Raw genomic sequence first — 14,766 nt, 5'->3', positions numbered from 1 at the left:
CTCCTCTCTCTAGTTTATAGCCTTAATTAAACTACTTGTCCACTGTGTGAAAGGTGCTGAAGGACAGTCTCCAAGACTTAAATAATTTTCTAACTCATTCTGTTGCTATATAGGATTTTCACACATCCTAAGTTCTGGGGTGGGGGTGAAGGCAGTCAGATGAAACCATGCGTATTATTACCACAGCAGATTTCACACTTTAATGATTTTTTTCTATTAATTTTAGCAGAAACTTCTGCTCTTTTACTGCAAAATCAGCCATTTTATATTTCCAGGGATAGCATTTCTAGGACAAGGTTACTACAAATGGTGTATAAATATAGTAGCAGCTGAGAACTAATAGTTGGGTCTAAATTCCACTTGTTTTTCTGTCAGACGGGGAATCTTTGAATGACAAATGTTTAAAGCATTGACAAAGGCAAATAGCCTCTCACTGAGAGCTTACCAGTACTCTGTGTCCACCAAGCTAGAATGAGAGCCACTCAGAGTGAGAGCCGTCAGCTTCTTTCAGGTTTTTTGTTTCATCTCCAATCAAGAAATGTAACTGAGGAGAAAATAACCCTTCCTTCTCTTTCTGACTTTGTGACATGAGCTGATTGTTCTATGTAATTTGAATTGAGCCAGAAGACAAAGAACGTTGAAACATAAAACCACACAATTAGCTAAATGAGGAGGCGTGTACTCAATGCTAACAGTTATTAAACATATATGTGCTAAGAAAATCAGGGTCCAGGTTAATGGGCAGAATTTGCTTTTTATTTTAAGCACATAAACGTGTAATCTTTAATGTTCTAGTCTTGCTTTGCAGATAGTTTTTAATTAGTTCCCTTAATTTTTTTCTCTACCTCATCATTTCTTTTTGTGGATGAGGCTGATGCTTGGGTTCAAGCCATTTAAAAAATGTATGTGGGAAGAGTATGAACTATAGGACAGTAAGTACTTTAAAAAATGAATAAAGGTGAATGACTCAGATTTTGTACATTTTTAAAGTGGGAGTCCTAAAGACTGAGTTGTAATATAGATTGTTGCACATCAGTGATGATATTTGGATAAGTCATTTGTCATGAACAGGTTATACTGATGAAAAATTTAGATAGTATTCTGAAGAAGTATTCCCTTCACACATAATCACGTTGTTTTCCTACTATGTCTTTATTTTGTACAGTGTGGTAATTTTCAAAACGTCTAAACAGGTTTGTCATCAGAATTTTATGTATTAGCTGTACAAATGGTTTGGTTGCATAGCCTTATAAAAATAAAATGTGGTACAATTGTCAAATGACTGTGCCAAAGTCAGCTCAAATCCTCCCACCTGGATATGAAAGGGGATTGTATGGTGGGGAGGGGTTGTTTTGTTTCTATTTTCACGGTTTCACATCTTAAACTGCAGAAAATGTTCCTCCTTAGTTTGTACTATTAAAATATAAAATGTTTCTGTGTTCACATGGTGACTAGATACTCATAGTATAGTTGCTAGGGATACTGTTGACCCTCAAAAAGATTATGTACAAGAGGGAGAAGCATACAGATTCTAACTGGTAGGGAAATCAGTATTAATCAATCCTAAAATAAGACATGGAAAAATCCCTCCATCTGTTTCAATGATTGAAGGAAGACCCAAGAATCCTATGGTAAATACTTTCAATTTTAGGTTCACCCGACCAACTCTCAAGTGCCTGGAAAACTTCTGGAAGTATAAAGTCCTGGACTCCAATCCAGCATGGCTTAGGAAAACTATAAAGTCCTTAATTATCCCTGATGCAGGAGAATAATACAGGAGAAAGAGGATTAAGGGGCCTGAGAGCTGTAACAAGCAAAAGAGAATTGAGTTGTGGTCATGACAAGAAATGGAAAATAAAAACCTAAGTTTTATTCTGAAATGTGCTCATTGTCATTTTGGGTTCTCTAAAATCAGGACAATGACCTATGTCAGAAGGCTTTTGTAAGACTTATTTCGTTAGTTTTGAGCCACAGTGCGGAAGCACCAACTGCCTGTAGGATAACAGCGCACACAACTGTAAAGAATTCATCCCAAAAGTCTGTGTGTTGGCTTTCTTTATTTGCTTTTGTTAACCCTCCATTTGTATTACTTACATGAAACATATTTTTGACAGGAATTTGAAAATCTCTGAGAGTCAAGTGCTGCTGCCCTGTCAGTCCCAGTAGTATCATACTCAACTAATAGCTGGTGGAGTCACTTCCTCAGGGGAATGTTGCAGAGGATGGGGTAGTGGGGACACCAGTTTTCATACAGGAAGCAAAATAACAATGGACAGTTGTTCTGATGTAAAGTTAGAAAGATAACCTGCTTTTTTGCACTAGGAATTTCAGAAGTAACTAGTGTTTTTGCCTGTAAAAATTTGAGAAGAAAGAATTGCTTTGAGGTAGTGGGTGTTTCGAGTGGCTCAACAACATAAGGCATGAAAATATAATGGTATGTTTGGGAACTGCCCAGTTTTATTGTACATTGTTTAATTACTTCATATAGTGGAGGGTTGCAGTGGGTAGAATCTTCTAATATGCCCCTCTAAAACCACCCAAAAATTATCCTAAAGTGTAAAGAATTCCTATCACTAAAAATAGGCTCAGCCATAATTTGCCATGCTTCATTATGAGATGCTATTGAAAAAATTGATCATCTCTGATCTTATGCATTATTAATTTATATATAGTTTCATGACTTGCTCTGACCATGAATGGAACAGGGGTACTTATAGGTATTTCCTTAACATTAGTGTTAAAACAAATGCCAAACTCTTGATTAGATATAGAACTCGATAATACTAAGCAATTTATGCAAAATACAACTAATCAGGAAGGTAGGGCTTAGGAACATTTGTTGTTGCTTAGAGTAAAAGAGAGTGTAATTAAAATGATAAGGTAGTCCTGATTGGAATAAATTATTGAGGTTAGAGAGATTGCACCTTAAACCATTTGATTAATGTTGAGAGACCTTGATTGTGAGTATGTTCTAGGCCTTTAAACATTGAAAAAGTAGATCCTAGAACATAATCCTTTCTTCAGTGGAGTTGGCAGACTGAACAAAACTCTTAGGCTAATTTTCTATTTCTCTCCTTCCAAAGCTTCTAAAATTTTGTCTTTGTCTGCAAATATTTTTTACGTTGTTTACCTGCAATTTAAAATTATCAGAAAACATGTGGAAATGTGTTTGCTAATCTGAGGCGTGACTGGGAAAAGAGGCTCACATGTTCCTGAAGAAAATCCAGTTACCAATTAAGATTTTCATTAAAATATTTGAGTCACAGTTAATTTGCATTAGGATTTATTATCTGAGCAAACCTGACCTATTAAACCTTCTAAATCTATTACTGTCAGTTAATGTCATGATTACAGGAAGAGCACTTGGTGTGCCATGTAAACACAGCTGTTCCACCAAATTTTCAACTTGAAATGACCATTGAGTAGTTTATCACTGAATTACTAGGCACAATAAATTATTTTATGCTAGCCACTCTCATGTCCATCTTCTTAATATTTTCCTTGTCATTGTAAGTGCCTTTAGCCTTACAGGGTAATGAAAGGTTCTCGTATCAAGTCTGATTACCACTCTAATGTTTTCCAGGCATGCTTGGTGATGAGCTTGGCATATGAAACAATTTCCTACAGTAATAAAGCTAATTAAAGTGGGCAGTCATCCCCACATCACTCTTTAATGAATTATAATGAGCTCATTAATCTGTCCGGTCTTGCTCGCCACATCTATTGACTAAGCTTCTCTGGCAGTATAGGATAAAACACATGCCCAGGAAAAAGAAAATGGACACTGAAGTGCATCTATTTTCCCATTTTTGACATAAAAACAGGAGAAAGCAGAGGTAAGCTCTAAGTGGAACATGCTCTTTAGTAATCAGAATTGCAAAGGGTAAACGGCTAAGCCCATCTAATGGTGATGAAGGAAGAATCATGCAGGAACTTAACGAGGTCTAGTATTGCACTGCAAGTGATAGAATAATTAATGCTTCTGTGGCACGCACATACCATGTAAAAAATGACTTAAAAAAAATCTTTTAGTAACTGGCTCCCTGGGGAAACTGCCGAAGGAAAACAACATCAAGCTCATTTTTGGCTGAGTTTCTTGGCATTTTTCTTTGTTTGCTCGAAATGAGCAAAGAAGAGCTTGCAAGGTTATTTCATAACCAATTTCATAATGACAAATATTGGAGAATTAAGCAGTAAGATTTATGAGTGGAAAGAGATGATTCATACAAATATACATCTAGAAAAAAAATCTTTTTTTCTTTGATTCTCGCCCCACAACTTTCCTCATCTGTAGCAGATGAAGTCCAGTAATAGCAAATCACAGCTAACTGATGGAGTTACCTGGTTCTTACTAGTATTCCAATGCTCTTAAGTCAAATCCCACAGGCATATTTTTACATTATTTTCTGCACAGAATTATGTCTCTGTTTGGCTTAATATTGGTATATTTCTTTACATGGTAGCTCAAAAACAGAGAGCAGATCTGTATTATTAGCATGTTTATTATGTTGGTGAGTGGTGTACTAATTAGACTATACTCTTTTCTATACTGGCCAAACTAGGTAGGTATTTATACTTGATACTGTATTGTCTGAAGAGACTTAAATTTTGTAGTATCTTTGTACTTATGCTGTCATAGGACAACTATCTTATGATAGCTAAATTTTGTTTGTCTCAGTTATCTGACAAAACCTTGTTTTTGTTGTTTTTTTTTTTCTCAAGAAATCATTAAGATAAACAAATTTTGTCTTTTGTAATGACCATAATGTCAGTTCATAAAGTTGATTTTCTGTATCTATGCAGATAGATAGATAGATAGATAATCCTATATTGATGTATCTGCATAAACTTGAAGCAGAATGTCCTGTTGGTTGAACAAAGGTTTATTCTCAACTAAAAAATGTAATTAATTGAATGTGCAGTAGAGCAGGGAGTCATGCTAAGTATATAGTCTAGTTAAGCTGGTTGACTTCACTACAGTGAAGTATATTCTCTGTAATTCAGAATCTGTTCTTGACTACTGATAAGAAGAGAGAAAACCTGAGTGTTTCTAGAGAGGCACTGTGTCAGAGCTCAGTGACCTAAATGGCTGTGGGTGAAAGAAGTTTTTATGTGGAGAAAAAAATCTGACTGTGTTTGGCAAGTGTGATAAAGGCGGGAAACAATCTTCAGGTTTTATATGTGTAAATGTTACATAAAGTGTAACAAGGTGTTCTGAAATAGCAAAATCATTTGCTGATTTGCTCACCAGCTGTGCATCATTTTGCTGTTCACTGGTATTTTCTTTAAAGGGTCAGTAATATTGTATATATACAAGTATAGAGGATATAATGTTCTTTCACTACACCTTCATGATATAAATATAAACAGTCAGTGGAATATCTAGGGTTTCATTTTACTTAAATAAGAGGATTTCTTTCTTTTCTGTGTCACCACTGTGGATCTGGGGATCCTTTTGGAATAAATTACTTCAGCTGGTGTACTCAAAGATTGTCAAACAAAAGTTATTTGCTCTTTGCACATGGTATCCAAGCATACAGGCATTTGTATATTTGATCTTAAAGACTTGCCTGGAATGACACATTATTTTCATAATTATAACTTTAAGCAGAGCTGGCTGGATCTCTTCCACTTTCTTACTCTCTTGAGAACTTTTAATAAGATTAGTTCTGTTAATTCTAATGTACTTGGAAGATCTAAAATCTTATTCATTGCTTCTTCCCTGAATAATCCTCATAAATCTAAAATTATTTTTGTATGTTTTTATTCATATCCTAAAGCAAACCTTGACTTGGCTTTAAAAACAGTAATGCGAAAATAAAAAATGGATATTTTGTTCCTTTTGTGCAGAAAATGTTTTTTTGTCACATTTTTTCTCACAACTGGAAGAGCCAAAGTCACTATTTTATAACATTCCCCTTTCCCCCTATCTGAAATTTTCTAGTGATTCCAGGAGGCAGGACAAGGAATATTTTAAAGCTGATATATGGAATTCAGCATAAAATAATGAGTGTTGTGTCACATACACAAGCTGATAGTACAAGGGGAGATTTGAGCTTAGTGGTCTGTGCTGCGTTGGAGCTAGAAAAAACTTTTTTATTGATCTCCTTTGCAGGGCAGCCAGGATCCAGTTTGGACTTGACTCCTTCTCTTTAGACAAATGAGATTTTGTTTAGGACATTTTTCTCTGAATATGAAAAAACACCTTTACTGGTATAGCAGTAATTAATCGGCAAACAAAAATACTGCAGGTTGGCAGATATTTTTACTTTACTTTTATGGCCTGAACATTTTTTGTCATGCTACTTGGCAGTGGAAAGAAACTGACATACAAATGAAAAAGCGGCTGCATTTCAGTTGTAAATTAAATTATGTTTGCACAAATTTATGGATTTTATTGGTATTCTTTCATGTGACTCAGTCTTTGTGTATTACATGATTAATAAGGTTGTTTGCCTGTAAAAGTGTGAAGAGGTTTTTGGTTTTGCTGATTAGGTATGAGGGAAAAAAATAGATATGAATGTTTTATCCCTGATGAAAATGGGAGTTAATAGGACAATATTAAGCTGCTAAACATATGGTTACAAACAAACAAAACCCCACCCTGATTACAGAAGGCTTTCATCAAATTAGTAAGTACAATGAGGTCTTCCAGAGAACTTGCAATGCTGAAAGAAAAATGGTGGTTAAGGAAGCACTCTTGGCAAATAAGATTATTGTGAAGAAAAAGTATAATCTAAAAATTGGTCTTTGTTTCCACATCAGTAGATGCACCATTAACATTGGGAGAACTAATCCAAGGAATGAGTCTTGAAATTCCAGTTTAAGATATCTGAGAATAGGATGGAGCAGCAGAGAATAGGAAATCTCTTGCACCAGCTACTCATTCTGAGACTGGTAGGATAAACAGTTGAACTGCTAACTCTTGCCTGTTATCTATTGCTCTAATCTTTGTGGCTGAATGTCAGATGGAAATAGACAACTGCTTTTTGTTTGCTGAGATTTTTTAAAAAGTTCTTTTAATTTGAGTTTGTTACTGGTTAAATTAGTAGAAATTGTTCTTGAAAATAGATTTGCTTGGACCATAAATGAACATAATAAAGGGGGAAGAGCAGAACTGACTTCTTGAGATTTTAATTAGACCTCAGAAGTCTGCTGGAAGAGTCATACATGTGAATAAGGATCATCTGTTTTGTGTAGTTAACTCATTTTCCAAAAACCTTTCAACAGAACCCGTTATCAAAGGGTTTTGAAAAATAAGATGATGAGTGGAAAAGTCTTCTCTTGGATTAATGGCAGATTAGGTGTAAAGTACAAAAGACATAAGTAGTCATTTATTCAAGGAAGAATTATACTTCTAGAAGGTCCACAGTAATCAGAATTAAAATGGAGTTTGAAATGTTGTAGAAAGATCTCATCATACTAAATGATGCAAAGATGCAAAGCAGTTGAGATTCAATGTCAGCAGACACAATGGGGAATGCAAGGGAAGGACAATCCTATTTTTCCAAATGAGGAAAGAGAACTTTCAGATATGGTGCATAGTTCCTTGAAAAGACCTCCTTAGTACTTACTAAAATAAAATTTTAAACAAAAGGTACTTAGAGTTGAGCATTTATTTTTAGTAGAATTCTGACTACCTGGTTCAAATAAATCACTCAGTCCAACTGGGAAGGGTGGAGGACAGGTTTTGATCGGCGATACAGGATGTCCTATGTAAGGAAGAAGGCATTGGCTAGCTTCAGGTAGAAATGACAGTAGTTAGGCAATGGACATGTGGATTTGTAAAACAGTGAAAGTCATGGAGGAGATGAGTAGGAAATACTCCTGTCTTGTCTTAAGTAAACAGGAACAGTGACATTGTTCCCCAGCAGGTTGAAAACCAGAGGAAGGTTAGGAGGTTTTGTTTCGCTTGTTTTCTCCACATGAATGTAGAATTTATTTGGGGATGTTCACCAAAGGAGACACTGTACTGTGTATGTGAATTCTGGCCGTAAAGGGAGAATAGGAAAAAATGCATTTGTATCTTTTGCTATGCTCTTGGCTGCTATTCATGATTTCTGCAGGTTAGATACATCTTGGGCTTCACCTGCTATAATCATTCATATTTTATATTCTGCAGTTTATTAATCAAGCTTCATTCTTTTAAACTCAATGCTTTTTATTATCACTCAGAAAGAGAAAACTTCAACCAGAGTAAAAAAAAAAATCCAAAATAATTTGATCAATCTGTTTTTCAGAGTTAATAGAATTTGGCTCGCTATGAAGACCACATTGTTAATTTAGTGTTCTATTCATAAATGTCAGAAGTCAAAGTAGCATAGCCTGTATAGTTTGTTTGAGTGTTACCTTCACAGTAGAATATCAGTTGAATTCTAGTATATAAATGGATATGACTGTCCTAATTCACCCAGTAATATATTTATTGACATGTTCCATGTAAATAACATAACATTAGAATATGTTATAGTATTGCATAGGTCTTTTTTTAGGATTAATCACCCTTATTTATCATTAGAAGATCAGATCCTATGCTCCCCAAACTCCATTTGATTTCCTGATGAAAAACTTAAATAGAGAGTTGTTCGTTTAGAAGTGTCGTTTGAATACTGGAGCTGTGTGGAATGATGTCTTTTTCTGATATGATCAGGCTTAACGAAGCTGATTAAGGATTTTATGGGTTTTTTGTGGATTTTATGGGTTTTTTATGGATTTTTGTGTTTTTCGCAATGGAAAGATGGAGTGAGACTCTGCATGCGTTGGGTCAAGGCAGTAACGGGAGATGACTCTGAGCTGTTTTGTTATGCTTTAGTGGGATTTTCTGAAGCAAAGACTTGCTCTCACTCTTGTTCTGGGCGTTAGCAACAGCTGGCAGGGCAGTGTGACATGAGAAGCAGGCGAGTTAAGTGTGACCATTGCCTGCAGTCAGCAGGGATGCTCTTTGTTGGAACTCTAGCCAAGACTGACTGGTCTGGCAAGGCACCAAAAGAGCAGGTGAGCCAAAGGAACAAAATCAATGTGCCTTGCACATGTGAAGAAATGCAGCCAGCCAAATCATTTCTCTCTTGGTGTGGTTGAAAGGAATTGATACTACAGATACAAAGTGATGCTGTAGATAGAGCTAGAGAGAGCACAGAAAGGGAAAAGTCACACTGTGTACATGATGAGCCATGGTGTACTTGTAACAGGGACCAGACCAGTGACTTCATTTTGACACCTGAAACAAGTAATGCAGACTTGGTCTCTCTGCTAATGTTAGGGTCTTTAAGACTTTCATTAAAACAAGAGTAACAATGAACAGTGCAAGTACTCATGATCTGACTGAAAACTCATTTCTGAAAACAAGATCTGTGATATCCAGCAGTCTGCTCATGTAATCTCAGCTGGGTAGGTGCTCTTCCTTTCGTAAAACACGTTAACATAGGTGGTGTCTCAGTTTGGAGAAAGATAGTAGTGCTCCTCTGCAAATTTCCTGTAAGATCCACAGAACCACTTGTTGCTTTTCAGATGTCAGGTGGTATAAAGTGAATCATAGAAGATATCCAAAATCCTGAGGCTGGACTCCTATGCTGTTCTCAGAAAAGTACTGTACATGTTAAACCTTTTGTTTCCTCTGAATGTTATAGACAGTTATCCACAAATTGCTTAATTTTACTGAGTAGATCTGCTGTGTAACTTAGCGAAAGCTGCAAGTGTTGCTGCGTTTTTGTACCTGTCTGGACCTGATATTCAGTTTTAAGTTTCTTAGTTTTGTTTGTCGCAGGATCATTCTAAGACACTACATGCTAAGTAATTGTTGATTTTTGCAGTACCCTAAGTTGGTGAACAGTCCTTTTAGCATCTGAAATTCAGCATTTTAATCAAATGAGTTTTATTATATTTTAATTATATGATATTTCTTTGGAAACATATTCTGTTTAGTATCAGAGTAGGAGCAGTAAGTTTATCTTCCAGAATACTTAGTTAGTTCTGTTTGTAGAAGAAATTGTTTGATTACAGTAAGCACAATGTGCCTCTTTGTTCCAAAGTATGAAGAGGTATAAAGTAAGTTTTCAAAATTAAAATTAGTATTATTTTTGGCACTTTTGCATAACCTGCTACAGCTGTCTTCACACACACCACACACACATCATCTTGCGACCTGATCTGAGGAGAAACAGATTTGCTATTATGTTTAGCATTTTCCCAAAAGAGCAGAATTAAACTAAAATAAGAAAATACTGGCACTGAGACAAAGCAGTCACTGTCATAGCTGGCAACTGAAAATAAGTATAAGGGTGATAATTTGAAGAATAGTGTAGACATAAATGTATGCAATAATAACAGCAGGTTATTATTTTTACAGCAAGTTCTGTAATGAACTTGCACCTAAATTGTGGAATATTTTTAGATATCAGAGGATATATGTGATGAAAATGATAGGTAGCTTTTTGCACACAGCTCCTTTTACATTTTTATGAAATACACTTGGAATTTAGTCTGCAGAACTTGTTTTGCTTATCTATATTTAATAAAAGAGAGTAGTTTGAAGATGTACTGTTTACAGATTATGCTGTCTAACAGTTCTCTTTAACAATGAGATGTTAATTGATTTTTTTATCAAGCATTTCCAGAGTCATGGACATGCTTACTACAATTGAAAGCAGAATTCTCATTCTTTTTTTCAGAATAAAATAATGAATAGCATTCATAAAAACAATGAAGATAATAATGACATTGTAATATGTAGCATATATAATTTATTAAGCTCTAAAAAAATAACCTCTAAGCTACAGTGTACACTGGTAGCTTAGGAAAACATGCCTAGAGTGTAGATGGAATTATTTGGACTGATAATTTCATGGCATTCATGTTTGTATTGGACTAGTAGCCTTGATAAAATATTGACGTAAGCTCATTTTGCAGAAAGGTAAGGAATCAAAGTGGCAAAGGGTATTGGTTTAGTAAATAGAAAAAGTAAATGTCACCTAGAAGACTTTTATTTGTGTGGTAGTTTAATTGATTTTAGTTGGCTTCTGAACTCAACTTTACTTATATGACAGTCTTTTCTTTTACTCTATAGATATTGTAAGGGCTGACAAAAGCAGGAGACATATTTTTCAAATGTGATCATGCCCACAACTATAATTTGGCTTATTTTTCTAAAGATAGGAATACATGGGTCAGGTATCTACTGAAATGTGGAGATAGCTAAGAGGCCAATGCTCACAGCCCCAGTGTATTCAAAGTATATTTAGAAATCCCTACTTTGAGGGAAATGGCTTTTTCCAGTTTAGTAATTGCAGTGTAGATTTAGAATACATTGAGTGCATGCTCTCCTAAAACCAGGCCATCCTTTGCAAGTTATTTCCTCATTAATATCTGTTGCTGTGAGAATTCATTAGGAGGCAATGCTGAGTTTTTGGGAGGTTTGTATTTGGGCTTTTTGTTGCTGTTGTTTTTTGTACTATAAATCCCCATCAGACTGTATCTGCTATTTGTCATTTACCTTGAGAAGTTTTTCTCAAAAATTTTTTTGGTCTTTCCACAGCAGCTTTGCCCTGTATTATAGTTTCTCAGCAGATAATGAAGCATTTTAGACCTCCTAAGGAGTAGAGATGATCCATTCCTGAATTCACACTATGAGATATACGTTGCTGTTTGCCCACAGACTAATGAATAACACAGTTCTTGCTACCCTCCACACCATTCAATAACATGCCATTTCTTCAATATCATTCACACAATCCTTCACTGAAATATTTTGGTTCTTGCATGAGAAAAGGATTTTGAGTCTCTTCTGCTGCCATAGCTTTCAGTAGTTACTTTCTGGAGGTACTATATTCAGTGTGTTGGCAACAGTTTCATTTTTTATTCTGTTAGTGCTCCATTCAGACAGGTGTATGTGGTATTGAAATTGCCCAAACCTTTTCGCAGTCAACTGCTAGTCAGTGTGTTTTCTTTCCTTTATTCATGCTCTTGCATTTGAAGAAAGATTGATGCCTCTGCAGATACTGTGCAGCCAAATGAGATTATCAAATCCTAATTCTACTCTGCATTCAACCACAAACAGCTGTCTGCTGCTCCAAGAAAACAAGGCTCTATTGTGTGTAGCCGTGACTTGGGAAGATCAACACCATCACTCCTTCCTCTTTCTTTGCCTTGCTTTATATACCCAGCAGGATGCCATATTTTATGGAATATTCCTTGAATCACTTGGCTGTCTTGGCTGTGTCCCCTCCCAACTCCTGTGTGTCACCCCTTGTCCTTGCTGCAGTGACAGTACGAGAAGCAGAAAAGGCCTTGACGCTGTGTAAGTGCTGCTTGGCAAAAATGAAATAATCTGTATTATCAACAGTGCTTCCAGACCAAATCAAACCCATAGTGCCCTACAAGCTGCTGTGAAGAAAGTTAACTACACCTCAGGCAAAATCATCATAGAGTCCAAACCTAAGAGTATCAGGTATCCCAGAAAGTTCAGGGTGCTCTTTTATGGGGCTGCAGTAGCCTGCACAGGAGCTGATAGTGTGGGGCACTGATTTCCAAGCAGCACGTCCTGCTGGAAGTGTTAACCAGAGTTCTGCTGAAATGAGGCAGTGCAAGAGAAAAACCTTAGCCCTACATGCTTTTCTCTGAGCTCTAAGGATGGTTATGGTTTAAATTTAATGAAACAATTGTTGCATGGAATATGGCAGTGAAGTGCTTGGGGAACTGTGCCGAGCAGAAGGGATGCATTCCTTGCGTGCGTGAGGAAGATCCAGCTGGGTGCTGCACTGCTTTGTGCCAGGAAAGGTGCGCTGTGGGCTTTAAGTCTCTGGAAGCTCTGTGAGGCAGAATCTTTTGTCAACCTCTCACTAATCCAAGGGAGTTCTGCTTTGCCTCTTAGACAAAACGTGGTGCCAAAGCTCATCTCAAAAATCTTCCCTGCTGTGGTTGAGGCACGCTGTTTACAGGCCCTGCTGCTGTACCTCCTTGTGTGTGCTTTCCAGAAGATACTTCTGTAATAGTCTTGGCTGTGGGATCTTGATGTTTTTCTTGTTCCACTGTGTATTGTACTATTTTATTCTAAGTTAGAGAGGAGAAATTCAAGAGGTAGCTGTAGCAAGGGTCCCTGACTAATACGAAATTGGACAGAACAGATGACACATCTACACCAATACGGTGTCCATGTCGAATTCCAGTTTATTCTCAGCCTGCAGTGAGTTATATAGGTTTTCTACGTAGTTTATAGTTACAGGCTATACAAAAAATGCAAACAATCCTTATTTATCTAAGTCTTAAGGTGGCTCCAGTGTTAAGACTTCAATTCCACATTCAGAAACCCATTGCTTCCCAGAACACCTTAATACAAGCTGTGAGTTTTTCTGATATGCCACACCTGTGAATTTCTAACTGTGCCACTGAGGCCTGCAGGCCAAAGGGCCCAGTCTGGAATTGCTCAAGCTTCACTCCAGATATAAATCATGCCCTCTATCTCTAAGGAATTCTGCTACAGGTAGCGACAGTGTAGAAGTATGCTGGCAGAAAGAAGTCAGAACAACGTAACAAAAATTCAATGTAACATAGCTAATGCCATATTGTTTTAAAAACCCTTCCGTCAAATAAAGACCTCACTTTGATAAAATAATAGTTGCTGATACAAAACCATTCATTTTAGAAGCAGATATTTTTGCTAACAGTAATGTTAAATATGTGCTAATATCATATTCAGTGCTGCGGGCTGTATTCTGGGATGCACTAAAATTTTATTTTCAGCTAATGTGCCTAAACATCAATCTGCTAGTAGAGAGTGAAATGCTTCTATAGCATATAATAAAGAAAACTTCTGTGACTTGTTCCCTAATAGAGACAATGTGAGTTTTGGCTTTTTTATAGATTTGGATCTCTCAGAAGATCTGTAGTATTATTGAAGTATTGTGTAAGCAGCCAGAAATGGTGTAACTCTTTCTGTTGCAGTTGTTTTAAATATTTGCAATATTGATGTGTATGTGTCTTGTTTCTTCTTCCAATTCTGTTAGGGCAGATGACAAGCAATAGAATTACTTCGAAAGACAATAATTATAACCTTTTATATGAGGAAAATGGAATCACACTCTACTTTTTTTTGGACCTGTATTACTGTGTTTATTTGTGTTTACAAACACATTAGTACTGGCAGAGTGCAAGTTTATCACACTTGCTGTACCCTTTAGAACCTCTGAACTCTACACAATCTAAATAATTTCTGCAGTCCTACACTGTTATTAACTGGTAACTAGAGGTCCAATTTTTTATTTTCAGAGTGTTGTGAATATACCACCAGATTTCCAGAAGTTTTCTTGTCATATGGCTTGTGGGTTTTTGGGGGGTTTTTTGGTTGTGTTTTTTTGTTTGGTTGGTTTTTTTTCAGTAATAGTATTCCAAATCAATAAACTTCCCAAACTAAATGTTTCTTTCCTAGAAGGCTGTAAAAATAGAGTTATTCAGTTAGAGTTGTATAACCAGCTGTTTGGCTGGTAAGTTTGCTAGGCTTTTACCTTTAAACAGTTTAGCCTGCTAATTTGAATTTCTCCTATGGGATGTTTATCAGAACAACACATAACTACATGATTGATATTTCTTCTTCAAATGTGATGCTGAGACTTAGATGAGATTTCCTGAGGACAGCTTGCATGCCCCTGCCTCATGGACGTGGGTTTGGCAACAGTTTTAGCTATTAGGGTCACTTTTGTGCAGGTCAAATTGAATTACAGTGGTTATTTCACCAAGTGCTAACTGTATTCTTACCTCCCCCAGTTCATACCAGAA

At 36.3% G+C, this 14,766-nt stretch overlaps 1 protein-coding gene across 1 annotated transcript in view; it reads left to right on the top strand.

Moving 5' to 3' along the window:
• Positions 1-14,766, top strand: part of CCSER1 (coiled-coil serine rich protein 1) — a 621,205-nt gene that overhangs the window by 338,426 nt on the left and 268,013 nt on the right.

This window comes from Sylvia atricapilla, chromosome 4, assembly GCF_009819655.1.
Source record: "Sylvia atricapilla isolate bSylAtr1 chromosome 4, bSylAtr1.pri, whole genome shotgun sequence".
NCBI classification, from domain to species: domain Eukaryota; kingdom Metazoa; phylum Chordata; class Aves; order Passeriformes; family Sylviidae; genus Sylvia; species Sylvia atricapilla.
This window is presented reverse-complemented; position numbering and strand designations above follow the sequence as displayed.